This window comes from Myodes glareolus, chromosome 1 (genome assembly GCF_982192425.1).
Source record: "Myodes glareolus chromosome 1, mMyoGla1.1, whole genome shotgun sequence".
Classification (NCBI taxonomy): domain Eukaryota; kingdom Metazoa; phylum Chordata; class Mammalia; order Rodentia; family Cricetidae; genus Myodes; species Myodes glareolus.
The window spans coordinates 35,598,758-35,616,664 of record NC_142026.1 but is presented as its reverse complement, the minus strand read 5'-3'; the positions used below and the strand labels follow the sequence as shown (position 1 = coordinate 35,616,664).

Below are 17,907 nucleotides of genomic sequence, written 5' to 3'. Positions count from 1 at the left end.
TTACACCCAAAAAATGAATAGATTAACAAAAGTGCATTTTTGACATCAGAAGCTTATTTTTGCAAGTGGCATTTATAGTAATGGAATACTCATAAATAGAAAGCGCCATTCATGTACATGAACTGCTACATTTGTAAGCATCACCCCTACCACCCCCCATTAAGACTTCTGAAGAGCTTTTATCCAACGTGCCTGGACTATCTTGCCATTTAGATTTCTTAGATGCGATGATTGCACAAGTACATTATGCAGCACAACACTCTTAATGGAGCTTGGGGCAGCATGCCACAATCAAAGGGAGCTGAATTACACTCATGAATGATAATAGAGAGAGGTCCCACCCCCTTTCTCTAGGCTACCCAACTAAACCAGAAAGAGAATCTGATCTCATTTAAAAGCTCTTGCTCTCTTTACAGAACTGTAAAGAGGAAAAACAATTCAAGGTGGAAAAATTGAAAAATAGAACGTGACAAACTTTACAACTAAGAAAATCATCACCAAAATAAGATATAGCAGCACACACTGACAGTCTGAAAGTTGGGTACTGCAAAGAATCCCTGACTGGCGACTATGAAAAAAGTCACTGAAAAGGATTAAATCAGAGGCATGATGAAGAAAATTTTCATGACCTCTACAAAACCCTACTTCTCCGTACGTTAGCAAGACTAATTCAGAAATGTATCTGAGGTGCTAAAATCAGGTCACCCGCCAAGGGACTTGCTGAGGCCTCGGGTGACCCGCTACGCGGGGCCGGTCCCTCACCACCTCTCTATAAATGATAACACTGCGGAAATACTTGAGAACCCGAGGCTTGAATCCCTTGCTATGCAGTAGGCACCCCAATACTAAACGCCAATGGAACACCTAATCCGTCTGATGGAAATCTTACCCGGTGAGAGTCCTGAATACCAAGCAGCGAGCAGGAACTAACACAACAGATAAGGAGAAGACAAGAGAACGCGGGAGGTAGTTGCGCACCAGAAAAGAGGAGCAAACCGAGCTAAGGCCAGCGCCAGAGACCACAGCGGTCTGAACTAGAAGTACTAAGTATAAGAGTCTGGCATTGGTGTAAGGTAGGACAGACAGGACATGGCCGGGAGGCACTAACAAATGAGGCCGGAAGACACAAAAGGGTCAGGCGTGGTCTGGGCCTAAGACCCGCTTCAGAGTTAGACTTCACCGCTTCTCACCATCAGAGGCTTCCACTCCATGTCCCCTAGTCCCTGTCACTACCACTGTTCCAGTCCTTTGTCTAGCATCGCACAACGCCGGGGAAGGCCACAGCAGAAAAAGATCCCTCCTCCATACAATTATCCACAGTCTTCAATTGGGGAACCTCATTAACATCTCGGGGTGACTGACTACTAGTCCCTCACTTTCTCGGGACGAAATGGCACCGTTAAGTGAGAAGATGGCCACACAAATAGAAGTGCTTCATAGACGGGACTCTACAGCTGCCTCGCCCAACTCCTCCACCCGCCAGCGTAAACGCCTCGGGCTCCCACCACACAACATTTGGACTGCGTGGCAATCTCACCGGAACCAGCCACGAACGCCCCAACGCCCTGGACCCGGCCAGGGCGATTACCCAGATGGCGGACGCCTGTCCAGTAGTCCTCTAAGGGACGACGCCCGTCGCGCGTCCACTATCGGAGCCACGGACCAAGGGCGCGGCCGCCCCTCCCCCCACGCGCGCCCCTTCCGCACCCGTCACCACGGCCCGAGTAGACGGAGAGGCCGATGGAACGCTCGCCAATTCCTCCGGACGGCCAGCTCGACTCGGGCCCGCGCGACAGTGGGGACACACCGCCACACACTCACCCACTAACACGCCGGAGAACGCTCGTCGGACTACAGCACGGGCCTGCCCCGCCCCACCTCGCCGCGCGCGCGAACCGATTGCGTCATCGCGCCGTCCCGCCCCGTGCCAACTCCTTCCTGGGGCCCCGCGTAGTCCCCTCCCCCGCGGCTGCCAAGCAGAGCGCAAGCGTAGACCCGACTGGCGTCCACCTCTGCGCAGGCGCTGTGCCCCTCCCACGGCGGTTGGCCATATAGAGGCTGGGGGCGGGGGGAGGTCAAGCGTAGCCTCTTCTCCTTTACCAAGATGGCGTCTTGTTCCTGTTTCGCCACAGTTCCTACCTTATGAGCTTGGTTTCCTCGCGCTAATAAGAGAGGAACAGGTAATGAGATGCTTCGCTTTGTGGGAAACTAGAGTTGGGGGGAAGGCTATTCCTTAGAAGGAATGAGGTGTCCCCTGACACTGAGAGCCGATCGGGGGCGGGCAGGTGGCAGCGTGAGTGCGGAGCTGTGAAGGGGAGGGGGCCCTTTGCCTCTGCCCTTTCCTCCAGGAAGATGGCGGCAGCACCGAGCTCGGAGCGCCGAGCCGGGATGGACAGGAGCCTTTGACTTGCCGGCGGGCATCTCTAGCCGCCTCCGCGATCGTCTCGATGGCGGGTCGCCGTCCCGCGATTGGCTAGGCATTAGTCACGTGGGTTCGCGGCCCCCCCACGCAAACCATAGAGTGGTGCCTGTCCCTGGGGACGTGGCCTTCCAGTGCGGTCGTGAGTCCGTGCCCCGCGGGGGAGGGCGGAGCCGGCACGGCCCCTCGCCTCGTTTGGTGTAGGGGCGCGCGGTGAGATCCGCGGCACGCCCCGTGAGCCCGCTGGCTGCGACCTGCTCGAAGCTGGGGAAGGTGCAGCGCTGGACTGCGGCCTGGCCCGGTTGTCCTTTCCTCTGTCCCGGGAGGTCCTCTGACTGGGCAGCGGTCGCAAACTCCCGCCTAGGCCTTGCACCAAGGCCTTTCTATAGGAAAACACCCTAGGGTACCCCCGCCTGAGAGGAAACAATAATCGCGCGACCCTAGTGAGTGATGTGCACAGTGTCGGTACCCAAGCTATTTTGACACATGCCTGTTGTGAGGGGGTGTATTGTGCGTATCTACTTTTGAAAAGTAGCCGATTGCTCGTGACTACCTGATGTATGTATCCTGTCTTAGTTAGAAGACCGGAGGGTCAGTCTGGGCATGGTGTTTGCATACGTATAACTATACCAAAGGAGAAACTGACTTTTGTTTTATTATAGTGTTTACAGACAACGAAACAGTATTGGGCGAAAACTGGAGAATTATAATCTTTACTTACAACATGACTTGCCCTTCAGCTTTCGGTTTTTCTGCATAAGCCCTCAAGCAATGACTTCACATATTTGTTGGTGTGCCCGCCTTTATTCCCAGCACTCAGGAGGTAGACCAGCCTGGTCTACAGAGTTCCAGGACAGCCAGGGCTACATAGAGAAACCCTGTCTCAAAAAAAAAAAGTCTCTTTCTTAGCAAGTAACTTTCAGAAACCCAATTAAGTCAGTGATTGTTTTGTTTGAGGCTAGTAGTAGCCACAATCCTTAAGCTAAATATTTATTATGAAAGCATATGTGAATGTGAAAACATGGGGCGAAACCTATTGCGTAGGCTTATGTTTTGAACACTTTAAAGTACCATAGGCTAAACTTGTAAAACTTGTTAGTTACGTTAGACACTGGGATACTTGAAAGCAGTGCTCTGAAGTAGCTGAAAGGGTCTTTGGTTTAAAAACGTGTGTTAATACTTCCGCTTTCAAAACAACCCTTAACTTATTATGACAGTTTTAAACTTAGAGAAAATGGGGCATATCGTCTCCAGTGTCAGGGATAGTCTTTGAAAAAGTTAAGTAATTTCCAATGGCTGCCAAACTGTGTTGACTCATTAGTTATGAGTCCTGCACTTCTTAGAGGCTTGATTCACCTTGAGAACACCTGGAAGAGGCAGCTAGCTCAGAATGGACAGGGACCCTTACACAGGTAGATCCTTATCTTTTCCTGTCTTACAGACAGATTGACTTCTCAGTGGCCAAATAGACTTTTAAGTACATTTCTTTTAGTATTGTCTTAATTTTCTAATGTCAGCCTAATAACCCCACTTCTTTGGCTTTTAAAATAATGGGGCACCACATGCTGTTAAAAGATTCTGGAGATGCAGATAGAAAAGATCTATTTTTCCCCTAGCTGTTTATGGTCTAGTGTAGAAGATTCACTTGCAAAAGAAAGCTTATTTTACAGTCTGGTGAGGGCCATAATGGATTATATGAATGATATAGGAAAACATGATTAGTTGTTGGAAAGCCTTACGTACAGCAAAAGGTTGAGAATTCAATAATCATCGGTTGATTCCTTGAGCGGTAGAAGGCTTAGCTGACACTGTATGAAAATGACTTCGTGACCTGCATTCAGTCCCATCTCAGTCTGATTTGGACAGGATTATGACCACTGGGATGATCTATGACATTTTGTAAGGTAGATTCTTCATGAATATCTCCCAACTGAAAATGATTTACTGTAGAGTCTTGAGCAGAGAGCGTGCTTTTTTGTTGTTTTTGAATCTTGGACAGTTTCACACGTCTCTCTTACATATCTGGGTCATCTCCACTCAAAACTCTCCCCTTCCACTCTCCGTGGACAACACCCTTCCCCTTTTAAATAACACACTGAGTTCAGTTAATGCTTTTAGCATGAGCATGGAGATTCTACCAGCATCCACTACCAGGAAGAAAAATGATACCACCACAACCCCTCAGCAGCCGTTTATTGCCGGTAACTCCTTAATTGATGTGGAGCTTCATGAGCCCCTATCCTGTTCATACTGAAATTGACTGGCTTAATCTTGTGCAGATAACTGTACTGCTCTGAGTTTGTTCCTGTAAGGTCATGTCCTGTCAGCAGGCAGTACTTCATAGCTCTTCTTCCTGTCTTCTGACTCCTCTATTACTTTCTACCCCCCCCCCCTTCCACAGTGTTCCCTGAGTCTTGCTGGGAACCAGACCCCAGTTAGGACTGAGCACTCACAAGAATACAAGATTTCTTGAACATTTCATTTTGGAATAAAAAAATTCTATTATCTTAGCATTACAAAGAAGTGACTGTTCTTTAGTGTCATTAAAGACTGCTTTGATAAACAGTTTTCATGAAGACATCAAAGACTAAAGTGGGCTCTCATTTTTATTTGTGCAGGTAAATATTATTTTGGGTGTGTTTTAAAACTTTTTTAAAACTAAATCCTTAAGCTCATTCTTTTATGAATAATATTTTAAAAGCAGGAAATAAAATGTAAAACAAATTACAAAAACAGGCACGGTGAGAATTTATGTTTTGATTTAAATGAGCTAAGGGTCTCAGAAAAAGTCTGTCATCAGGGAGGTAAATATGAATCTACTCTTCTCTTTGTACCCAACATATTCTATAATTTAAGATCTAAAAAAGGCTACAGGACTGGAGAGAAAGCTCAGTGGTTAAGAGCACTTACTGCTTTTGCAGAGGACCTGAATTCAGTTCCCAGCACCCAGATGGCCATTCACATCTGTCTGAAACTTCAATATCAAGGAATCCGACACCCTCTTCTGGATCTTAGGGTACCCGGCCAAAACATGGAGTCAATACATAACATTTAGACAACTTCTACAAAAATGAAAAGAAATAACTATAGTTAGGAATGGTGGGGAGTGCATGTCTGTAATTCTAGCCCTTGAGAGGCTGGTGCAGGTAGCTGAGAGAAGAGATTCAAGTCCTGCCTGGGTACATGATTGCCTTCTCACTACTTTTTATTCTAGAGGCTGTTTTGATGAACAGAGAAAGACGGAAGACTCTTGATGGATTGTAGCCACACTCAGTCATGTTCTTGTCCAGTTCTTACAGACAGTGGAGGTGCTCTGTAATTGGCAAAGTATAATCTCTTTTGACTTCTTTCCTCTGTTCCTTTTTTCCCCCCTCCATGGCTCTTGTGCTTTTTTGTGATAACCTGTTGGCTGGCTCATCATATACTGCAATTAGATGTCCTGTCTGTGTCTCATTCTGGAGAGCTTTTGTGTGGCAAATTTAACATTTCTCTTGGATTTCAAGACTTCATTGTAATCTGAAGTAGGATGACAAACTGATATTTGCCCTTCCAAACTTATGTTATTTTGGCTGCTTTTGATGACATAGGCCATCTCCACATACTCAATCCACCTAGGGTGCATTTGTGTACATGTGTACACAGGATAAAAAGCTGTAGTCCCAGCCGGGTAGTGGTGGTGCACGCCTTTGATCCCAGCACTCAGGAGGCAGAGGCAGATGAATCTCTCTGAGTTTGAGGCCAGTCTGGTCTACAAGAGCTAGTTCCAAGACAGGCTCCAAAGCTACAGAGAAATCCTGTTTCCAAAACAACAACAACAACAAGGCTGTAATCCTAGCACTTAGGCAGTAAGAAGATCAAGCTTTGTTATTCCTAGCTATATGTTGAGTCCCAGGAAACTTGGACAACATGAGACAGTCTCAGAAAATGTTATAAACAGTGCTTCAGTAAACAAAACAATCTCATGTTTAATCCAAGCATAGATAGAAAAGGGCAAAAGGGTTATTCTTCGCATGTTATATAATTACTTAATTGGAAATTGAGCAAAACTATTGGTGACAAGATTTTAAGTTGACCAGGTATGAAATACCTGCAAATCTAGATTTATTTATTTATACGTAGGATTTCTCTGTGTAACAACGCTGGCTATCCTAGAACTCACTCTGTAAACCAGGTGGCCTTGAACTCAATGAAATCCACCTGCTTCTGCCTCCTAGTGCTGGGATTAATAATGTGCACCACCACCACTGGGCTAGATTTTTTTTTACTTTTTTTTGAGACAGGGCCTCAAAAAAATAGATTATTTCTTCTATGTAGAAATAATCAGGTACAGAATAACGTAGAAATAAGACATGGTGGCACACTCCTGTAATCTCAGTACTCAAGAGACTGTCTTGAACATATGCACACACGCATGCACACACACACATCCAACGAGAAAACTGATCTGAATACCTACCACAAATATGTATGAGCATATAAATGTGCACAAATACATATGTATACATGCATGTGGATTGTTGTGTGTGTGTGTACAGGCACACAATAAATCTATAGCACTTACGAAAAACCTAAAAAATTGTTGAAAAGCTTTTATTGGACGACTGTATAATAATTCCTCCAGAAGTGGTAACTCTTGGTTTTTCAAAAGATGTTGTTATTATTACTTGGTTTGGGTTTTGGTTTTTTGAGGCAGGGTTTCTCTGTGTAGCCCTCACCGGCCTTGAACTCAAGATTTGCCTGCTCAAGATTTGCCTGCATCTGCCTTCTGAGTGCTGGGATTAAAGGACTGTTCCACCACTGCCTGGCATGATGTTATTATTTTTAGTTATGTTTATGAGGAGAGACGAGCATGTGCTCGTGAGTGCAGGTGTGTGTGGAGTGCCCTATCAGCATTGGATTTCCCTGAAGCTTCAGTTGTAGGCAATTGTGAGCCACCCAATATGGGTACAAAAGCAGCACACACACTTAGCTGCTAAGCCATCTTTCTTATCCCTTGTTGTTGTTTTGGTGTGCATGTGTTTTAGTTTTATTTTATATTTATGGGTAGTTTGCCTTCATGTGTGTCTGTACACACATACGCAGTGCCACAGAAGCCAGAAGAAGGCATTAAATCCCCTATTGCTGAACTTACAGACAGCTGTGAGTCGCCATGTGGGTGCCGTGAACAGAACTTGGGTCCTCTGCAAGAACAGTCAACACTCTTAACAACTCAGCCATATAGCTTTCCCTTGATATTTTTAAGTAGAATACCTTTTATTTATTCTTTCACAATTTCATTCATGTAAACAATCCATCTTGATCGCATGCATCCCCCAGCCTTCTACTCAATACAGGCACTGCTAACGCTTTCCTGATCCCTACTTTGCATTCTTTCCTTTACTGCTGTTTTGTTTATTAATAATTCACTGAGTCCAGTTAGTGTGGCTTGTTAGAATGTTGACTGATCTTGTGCAGGTAATCATAGCTGCCCCAAGTTTATGAGTGTATTAGCCATACTATGCTCTGAAGACAGCATGTCACAGTAATCCTCTCTGTCCTCCAGCTTTTACATCTTTCTGGCCCCTTTTTGTGATGTTTCCTAAGCCATTGTGGATGGGGTAGGGCTGATGTAGATGTCCCCATTTAGGACTGAACACTGAATAGACACTGCATCTCTGAACTTTGACTAGTTATGAGCCTTTTGTTAACTGCTGATTACTGCAGAGAAAGGTTCTCTGGCCACGGTTGAGGGCAGCATTAGTCTGAGTATAAACACAATTATTTAAAAGGCAAAACACATTGTTTTTTCAAGACAAGGTTTCTCTGTCTATTCTAGGCTGTCCTCTGCCTCCTGAGTATTGGGATTGGTAGTTGGTTTAGCAAAGCAATAGTAGTAGGTTCCTCCGTAGGGCCTGTGACCATTAGCTTTTGACCAGGTTTACTTTATCAGGCCTGAATTTTTTTCTGTGAACCAGACCTCAGTTGAATCCAAAAGTTTTTGTTGTTGTTTTTGTTTTGTTTTGTTTTTTGGCCTTTCGAGACAGGGTTTAGTTGTCGTAGAAATAGCTCTTATAAACCAGGCTGGCCTCGAATTTACAGAAATCTGCCTGCCTCTGCCTCCCAAGTGCTGGGATTAAAGGTGTGCGCCATCACCTCCTGGCAAATCCCAAAACATTTGATTACTTCCATAGCCTCTGTGCCACTGTTGGACTAGTGCATGCATCCTCCCTGGCGGGTTGATATTGTAGCATGCAGGGTTGGATGCAGTGATTGATGCCTTGGATGCTGGGATTCCAGATGTATACAGCCATGCCCAGTACTTCCCTTGGCTACTGATAAGAATTTTTAAATTAAAATTTCATTTAAAATCAAGTTTATATCTTCCTATATTTTAAATGTGAACTCTTAGAAAAGCCAAAGATACCAATATCTACCCCATTTACAGTTCTAGCCTCTGTAGGTAACCCACGAGGTAGATTCTCTTCATTTTCCAATTTGGAAGTGCTGTCTGAGATTGTTTTCCACCCGTGTTTCCTACATTGTCTCTTGACTTAACTGACAGTAGATGAGAAGTTTCCAGTCACCCCGCACCCCATTCTGTCATTTTTATGCAGATTGGTAGTTGCTTAGAGTAGGTCTGTCCATAATTTGGTTAGTTCAGTATTTAATGTTTATATTTTACTGCTTAATGTGATTCACAACTAGGTCAAATGGTGTAAAGTGAGATTATCATACATCTTGTTTGCTGAACTTTTTTAGTTTTCTTTATATTTGTCACTAAAACCTAATTTCACATTCTGCACATATTGTTGAAATCTTTTAATAAATGTAATCCCTTTTACCTGATGAAATTAAGTATTCTGCCCATTTCAGTTTTAAGGTTTAATGTATTTTTATGTGTATAAATGTGTACCTGCTTATATGTATGTATGAGAGAGAGAGAGAGAGAGAGAGAGAGAGACCTTTGGAAGCTAGAAGAAAGCATCAGATTTCTTGAAACTGGAGTTACAGAGAGGATTGTGAGTGATCATGTGGATGCTAGGGACCAAACCCAGACCCTTTGCAAGAAGAAGCGCTTTTAACCTCTAAGCCATCTCTCCAACCCACCTTGCTCTGTTTTATTTGGTGTACTGGAGAAATGGGATCCCGGGTCCTAGAAGACAATGCAGAGCATAGCCAAGTGTGTGGCAAGAGAGCTGGAGATCAAGGAAAGAGAAAAGCAGACTTTAAGACCCTTGGTTATTAAGTGCCTTTGGAGACCTGAAACAGAGTAACCACTAATGGTGGTCATAATTTTCCCATCAGTCCGGGAGTCAATACTTTTCTCTCTCCTTCTGAGGGAAACTCAAGGGTGAATGCAGTTGGTGGGGAACAAACAAAACATGGTCTGTACCTTTGCCTTTTATTTCTTGCTATAACCTAACCTGGCACTGTCTCACATTCTACCACTTACCCAGAGGACTGCATACCCTCCAAAACTTATCATACACATACAGTTGTGACTTCCTTGCCATTAAAATTACCTTTTGTCCAGCTAGGACAAGTTGGTGTTTATAAATGCAATAGAGCTCTAGCAGGTTTAGGCTTCTCAGATGATCATCCTAGGCTACTTTGTGACTAGTCTAAAAGGATGCCTTTTTAGGTGGAATGATGTTTTCTCAAGTATTGCTTCTATCTCCTTCAGCAGCGCTATTTTAAGCTTACAATTTGAATTTCACTTCAGATCATCAGTCCTCTGTTCACTCTGGTTCTGTTGACTGACTGGATATTGTGATTTTAAGAAACGTGTTTTGCATCACTCTGATGGAAGACTGAAGAGAGGTTATGAAGAGTGTGGGCTTCATAGTCAAGAAATTCAGATGGAGCAAGAGAGATGACTTAGTGGTTAAGAGCAGCATGCCTGCTGGGCTGTGGTTGTTCATGCCTTTAGTCCCAGCAGTCGGGAGGCAGAGACAGGTGGACCTCTGTGCATTTGAGGCCATCCTGGTCTACAGAGCGGGTTCTAGGAAGGCTCCAAAGCTACAGAGAACCCCTGTCTTGAAAAACAAAAAAACTGGGGGCTGGAGAGATGATTCAGCAGTTAAGAGCACTGACCTTCCAGGAGACCCAGGTTTAAATCCCAGCACCCACATGGCAGCTCACAACTGTCTGTAACTCCAGTTCCAGGGGATCTGATACCTTCATACCAATGCACATATAATAAAGTTAAATAAATTATATAAGAAAAAAAAGAAAAATTAAAAAAAAAAAAACTTGAGTTCAATTCCCAGCAGCTATGTCAGGCAACTCACAGCTATTTGTAATTCCATCTGCTAAAGGATCCAACTCCTCTGACTTCTGTGGATCCCTGCATTCATGTGTACATAAATACACACAAATACATACCCATAAAATAATAAAAAAAACTCTTGTAAAAATGAAGATTCTGATGGCAGATAAGCTAAGTGAGATTTCAAGCTAACAGTAAAAGAATTGCCTTAAAATTTTATTTTCCTCACATCAGACTGGGAAAAATAGACATGATAATCTTAGTTATTGTCAAGAGTGACAAGGATAGTTCACAGACTGTAACTGGACAGTTGAGCTCATTAGAAGGCGGTTTTATTCTGGCAGTACAAATTGCTGCATTACTGGAAAAAACAATGTATTTTTCAGGAATTTGCCCTAAGGAGGTTCAGACTCAACTGAATAGAGACCTTCCTTCCTCCCTTCCTTCTTTTTACTCCTTCAGCCCTTCCCTTGGAAGAAACTCAAATTCTTGATCCTCCTGCCTCCTCTCCCAAATGCTGAAATTAAAGATAGGAGTCACCACAGGCAGCCAAAGAGTTTTCTTTTCAGCATTTTTTGGTAGATAGTAGCAAGATGAACAAACAAAATACAAGATAGCTTTAATGCATACCTTTAATCTTAGCACTTGGGAGACAGAAACAGGTGGATCTCTGAGTTCTGAGGCTAGCCAGAGCTACATAGTGAGATTGTGCTTCCAGAAAAAAAGTACAAGATACTCAGGAGTTCTATCAGTGGGGGATTTATTGTTATGTTTGCTCAGTATGACATGCAGTTGTTAAGAAATGAGTTAGATTTGTACATAAATCTTAGAAAGACAGCCGTGACCTATTTATGTATGGAAATAGGTATGGCAAGTGATAGGTGTATGTAATAAGATCTTGTTTTTATTTAAGCAGTGTGTTAATGTATGTACAGAAAATATCTGTAAAAGATTGAACAATGAATTTGGAAATGTTTTCTTAAAGAATAAACCTTGAGCTAGGTGTGGTGATGTAAGTCTTTAATCCCAACACAGGGAGACACAGGCAGGCAGATTTCTGAATTCAAGGTCAACCTGGTCTACAAAGTTTAGGACAGCCAGAACTACTTTGTGAGATCCTGTCTCAGAAAACAAAAGCCAAAACAAAAAGACTTAATTTTTACATTGTTCTGTTGCATTATATTGCTTAGTGATAAAATTTCACTCCTTGTTAGACCATTCCTATAGCAGCTTCACATTAAAACCAGTGAATTAATTTTACCAGTATTAATCAAACCAGTGTTAATGTATCCCCTCCTATCCCATCTCAGGCCCTGCTGTGGGCAGAAGACTCAGGGTAGATGGAGACTCTGCTGTGACTGTGGCTGCAGCTGGAGTGACCAAAGGTAGGAAGTTGCTGGTGTACAAACCAGTTATTTGCAAGTGACTGTGAGCAATTATGAAGGAAGTTTCTGAAAATACTCTCAGCTTTGCCCTTTATTCCCTTGTGATAGTTTCCAAACTTCCTAAAGGTGAGCACTGAAAACATGCAGCAGTATTGGCTGTCTTAGGTTCAGACTGCTAGCCCTCCATTCTTCATCCCTGACTGGATTAAAGTTTGAGGTGTTTCTCCTGGAAGACTCACCTTTAAGCTTTGCAACTGTTATTTTTTATTAGTGTTGAGAAAAGGTTTCATTGTCTACACCATGCTGGCCTTGAACTGGCTACACAGCTCAGATTGGCCTTGAGCTCTCCTGACTCAGCAAAGCACTGCTGAGTGCTTAGATTACAAGTGAGGGCCACAGTGCTCACTTTTGGAATTGGTAGGGTTTTTCTTTTTTTTCTTTTTCTTTTTCTTTTTCTTTTTTTTTTTTTTTGAGACAGTGTCTCACTATGCATCAGGCTAGCCTTGAACTCAGGTCCTCCAGCTTCTATTTTTTTGAGACAGGTTCTCTTCTCTCTCTACCTGCATCTCACAACTTTGCTAGAATGGCTGGTCATGGTGCTCCTGGGATCTGCCTGTCTCCCCATTCCAAACCCAAGTGCGGTATATTTGGGTGTTAGGGATCCACACAAAGTTCTCAGGCTTCTGTGGTGAGCATTTGAATGACTGCATCATCTCCCCAGACTTTGCTTTCTAGTTTAAAGATGAAGAAATGAGTCTAAAAGGGTTTATTTTTATAGCTCTGCAATCTCAGAACATTTGATTGACTCAGTTCATTAGAATTTGGTTTTTAAGATTTGATTTATTGTTTTAAGAGTAATGCATTATGAGCTAATTGTATAGTATTCAGCATTGTGGTCCATTTCAAGAGTGAAGCTGGCGTATCAGCACACGTCTTTAGTGCCAGCATCTGTGAGGCAGAAGCAGTAAGATCTCTGTGAGGCAGAGACCAGCTTAATCTACATAGCAAGTTCTAGGATAGCCAAGATTACATAGAGAGACCCTGTCCCAAAAACCGGGGGGAGGGGAATGCATCAGTGATACAGAAAGCCTCATTTGCTATACATAATGATAAACACTTGTAATCCCTATATCTTGGAGGCTGAGGCTGGAGGATTGTGAGTTTGCAGTCATTCTAAGCCACAAAGCAAAGTCTTGTCTCAAATAAACAAGGCAAGACAGAAAATACTTTACCTGCTAAAACATGTTCATTGCTTTCTTTACCTCCAGTAGTGGTTCTCAGCTGGGACAGGTAAGTTGTCTTTAGTGGCCATCTGGCAGTGCCTGGAGACAGTCACAACTTATAGGTGCTTCTCAAATCTAATGGGTAAGACTGCCCTACACTGCACAGGACAGCCACATAAAGATTGTCTGACCCAAATACCAGCAGGTCTTGCAGGGTTAGTTTGTAAAGCTGTCGTTACTGCCCCTGTTTTCCAGCTTCAGGGAGCAGAGGCTGGTGGAGTAAAGCCTGTTGCCAGTATGATTTAGTGTTGAGTCACCCGCAGTATAGATGTTCTCGGGGATGATGTTGGTAATAGAAAATCTGCACTTCTACCTGTGCCTGATAGGGGTTAAGCATCATGTGTGAGCACATTTAATCCTCACAGTGACACCAAACGATACAGGAGAGGAAACAGGTATACAGAGTCGAGACTTGAAATTATTATTATTATTTTTTGTCTTGTTTTCATCCTCTTTGGGGGGGGGGGGGCGTTCTGTGCGTTCTGTGTAGCCCTGAATGTCCTGGAACTCAATCTATAGAGCAGGCTGCTGTTCAGTTCAGAGATAGCCTGCCTCTGCCTCCTGAATGCTGGGACTAAATGTGTGCACCACCACCTGGCTTGTCCTTGCTTTTAGAAGTTAACATTTAAATATTCAGTCACAGTTAATGAGTGAGTGTCTGAGCCTCTCCAGAGTTCAAGGCTTAAAAGGTAATATCCACATCATTCTTTCTAGTCCAGGAATGAGGGCAGTCAAGTCCTTATCTTTGCATAAAGATAGATATTCAATCCAAAAATAACCACTATTGAAATTGTACTATGTCCCTAAATTAGTAAACATTTATTTTCACCAAGTACATATTCCCTAAGTGGATTTCTGACAGGGAGTGAACAAATTGAGTCTCAGTCCTAAAACCATCCATATACTCAGCTCATCTTTACAGTAATCTGCTGTTGATTAACACGAGAACTAAGACCACTTGTGGCTGTCTTCAAGGGATGGACTTTCTAGTCTAGACTACCCGCCATATCAGTATTTCTGTCATTCTGTCAGTGATCTAACTCCAAAGATTCTAGCATCATCCTGCTGTCTAATGAAGGCCTCCACCCCCACTCTTGATTAAGGGTAAGCCATCGATGAACATTTTTTTGTTTGGAATCCCTTTATCTTAGCTGGGTAGTCAAATTATCAAGGGTACGAGCACATGTTTGAGGGGATGAACAGGATATTGTTGGTTGGTATTTTGCACACTTGTCTTTTAACTGATTTTTTGATGAATTATATTGGACTTCCTGGATCTAAATCCTCAGTTTCACGCTCTGGGAAAATACTTGCTATATGTAGGAATATAGTTTGAAGGCCATCAAGTGATATCAGTGTCCAGCTTTCTCTGGAGGTTTATGTGTGCTGGGATTAATAGACTCTTGACGTCCAGGTTTACTTGAGTTAGTGCATTCTGTGTCTGAGTTCAGGTGTTCGGGGCCTGCTGTTCTTTGACACTATTTTTGTTTGTTAGAAACTGTATTACTTGATGGCATATGATGCTCTCTTCTCTCACCTCTTACTTTCTGTACTGACCACTTTTATTAGTAATAATGTCTTTGCCCTTACATCCTTTTGCAGGGGTAAGGAAGCAGGGAACACCTCAGTTATCTGGGCCCAGGGAGCAGTCAGTGGTTTGTGGGTCTGCCTGTAACAAGCTTTCTTGTCGGACTATCTTTGGACCACCAGCTCATAAATAATGACCCAGAGACATATTATTAATTATGAAAGCTTAGCCTTTAGCTTAGACTTGTCTCAACCAGCTCTTGTAATTTAATTAACCCATATTTCTTAATCTGTGTTTTGCCTCATGGTTTGGTTACCTCTGATCTGTACCATATGTCCGACTTGGTTAAAGTCTCATTAGTATCTCCATCTCTCTTCCCAGAATCCTCTCTGTCCTTGGAATTCCCACCTAGCCTCTTCCTGCCTAGCTATTGGCTATTCCGCTCTTTATTAAACCAATTACAGCAATATATCTTCACACAGTATGCAACTGTCCCACAATATCTGCCAAGTAAAAGTGGACATGGATAATACTGAGCTATTGGTGGAGTCTCTGGCCTTCTGAAGTTGTCCTGGACAGAACAGACAACTTTTCTTTCAGAGCTAATTGGACTGACAAGACCCAGTGCTAATTCTGGTTTCTTTCCAGAGATGGGAAAGTAACTTTCAACCAGCTACAGTCCATTTGCCATGTCATCTTTACTACAGATGCTTCTAGAGGTACATTGAAGGGACAGTCTCTAGAGTGTACTGACGCTTGTGTGTCAAGCCTTCCCAATACTTGATCTCCACACTGGAATTGAGTTAGTGGAGATTGAAAAGCAAATTCTGTAAGCAAAAATCCTCTTACCTTGAGTCAAGCAGATAAGGACACATGTTTGGGTTCCTGGGGGAGGGAAAGTGGCCCTCTGTGGGTTCCTTGGCATTACCACCTGCAGAAGAGCTCAGTCAGTGGAGGTTTGAAGCCTGGAGGGAGGCAGCTACAACAGTGGTTGCCATGCAGAGGCCTTGGGGAAGTGGTAGCTGGAGAAAGGGCTCTGACCCACCAACAAGTAGAAGAAAGGAGGGAAAGAGAAACAGTCATACAAGTGGAGAGCTAGTAGAAAGTTTTTGTAATTAAGGTAAGAGGTGACTTGCTAACAAATGTGTTCTCTCAAGGATTCCTTTCCTGTATATGTGTCTAAATCCCAACTTTACTTGATAAGGTTTCAGAATTGATAGACTGTATGAATAGAAACTTAGAATCGTTTCGAAAGTAGGTTTAGGGGTTTTTGGTTTTTTGTTTTATGATACTGGGTATTGAACCTGAGACTTCAAGCATGTAAGGCAAGCACTCTAGCTCTTAACTATATCCCCAACTGTATTATTAGTCAGTGTTCTCTAGAGTAACAAAACTCAGAGAATGGAGAATGGATCTCTCTCTCTCTCCCCCTCCCTCTTCTCTCTCTGTGCGTGTGGGGAGGGGGGTGAGTTTACTTACAGACCACAGTCCAGCTAATCCAACAATAGCGGACTGTGAATGAAAAGTCCAAGAATTCAGCAGTTATTCAGTCCACAAGGCTGGATGTCTTGGCTGATATTTTGTATATGCTGGAATCCTGAAGAAGTTGGCTCTAATACTGATGAAGGAACAGACACTTGCTAGCAAAGCAAGAGCAGCAGGCAAACAACAAAAAGTTTCTTTCTTCCTTATCTTTATATAGGCTTCCAGCAGAAGGTGTGGTCCAGAGTAGAGATGGGTTTTCCCAGCTCAAATGATCTAGATTAAAGATGTGTCTTCCTATCTCAAAAATCCAGATTAGAAGTGAATCTTCCCATTTCAAATTAAGCAAATATCCCTCACCGGTGTGCCCTCCTGTTTTAGATTATAGTTAATTCCAGATGTAGTCAAGATGACAACCAAGATTAGCCATCACACCAACGTTTTTAATTTTTTTATTTGATTTATTTTGTGTGTGTGTGTGTCTATTTCTTTATGTGTGTGCACAATTCAGCCAGATTCTTCTCTGAGGCGGAGACAGAACTCTTGATCTCTGTAAGATTGAGGCTAATCTGTCCTAGAGTGAGCCACAGGTCCATAGTGAAACCCTGTCTCAAACCAACAAACCTTACACACCCCACCCCTACCCTCAAAAAAAGACAGATTCTTACTAATCCGCCCAGATAGGATCCTCTAGCCTATAGAGTAGCTGAGATTACAGGTGTGCCTCGACAGACCTGGCTGCTTTGTGCCCTTACTAGATTTTGCACTAAAGCCTGTGTGTTTCTCAGGCACTCTTCTGACTACTGTGAATGAAATCAAATGAGCTGCATTGTCCTCGTGTATTCTATTTTATGTAAACGCTTGTTTAGCTGTTAATTTATTCTTTATTTCAGGGCTAGAGAGATTGCTCGGTGATTAAGAGTGCTGGCTGCTCTTCCAGAGGACCTGGGTTTCATTCTTAGCATCTACATGGCAGCTTGTAACCATCTGTAACTCCACTTCTAGGGTACATAACACCCTTTTCTGAACTTTGTGGGCCTCGAGCATGCATGTGGTGCACATATTTGCCAAAACCTACACACAAAATGAAATATTTGTAAATATTTCAAGTAGAGTTATGGATTGTTTTTTAAAAAAAAAGATGATTCACTAGGTGTTGCAGTCTAGACTAAATCTTATGTGAGACATGAATTTGAAGACACTTTTCTTTTCTTTTGAAACAAGTCTTCTATTTTGATACATTTGCTTCTACTGGGAGCTGCTGACATGCCAGCCCCAGGGAACTAAAGTTCCCTATTACCTTTGTTGCCTGCACGGTGAGCCCTGTGGGATTGTAGGGTGGCCTCACACAGGACTCTTAGCCTTCCTGGGCTTACCCTGGCGGTTTGGGGGACATAGTAGAAAGAGCCAGAGCACTCAGGCAAGAACCTCCTTAATTTGCACAGATTCCAGAAATGGTTGTCATCATATCCCTTTGAGATTGGTAAGTGCAAGGGGGTGTGGAGGTGAATATACTACTGAAGAAAATGAACTAAAGTCTGGTCGTCTCCTTTGACCCTGTG

The 17,907-nt window shown here is 43.2% G+C and overlaps 2 protein-coding genes across 8 annotated transcripts in view; one reads left to right on the top strand and one right to left on the bottom strand.

Annotated features, from left to right (window-relative positions):
- Septin2 (septin 2) overlaps positions 1–1,925 on the bottom strand; it is a 37,410-nt gene extending 35,485 nt beyond the window's left edge. For 2 of the 5 annotated variants that reach the window (XM_048441950.3, XM_048441953.3), the window contains exon 1: positions 1,822–1,925. The gene's annotated coding sequence lies outside the window, so the exon portion shown is untranslated. Of the gene's footprint in view, positions 1–1,537; positions 1,663–1,707 lie in introns of those variants that run through there. The other 3 variants (XM_048441954.3, XM_048441955.3, XM_048441951.3) reach the window with 3 other exon arrangements.
- Positions 1,926–2,025: 100 nt separating this feature from the next.
- Hdlbp (high density lipoprotein binding protein) overlaps positions 2,026–17,907 on the top strand; it is a 79,755-nt gene continuing 63,873 nt past the window's right edge. The window contains exons 1-2 of one of the 3 annotated variants that reach the window (XM_048441947.3): positions 2,045–2,180; positions 5,634–5,727. The gene's annotated coding sequence lies outside the window, so the exon portion shown is untranslated. Of the gene's footprint in view, positions 2,181–5,633; positions 5,747–17,907 lie in introns of all 3 variants that reach the window. The other 2 variants (XM_048441948.3, XM_048441946.3) reach the window with 2 other exon arrangements.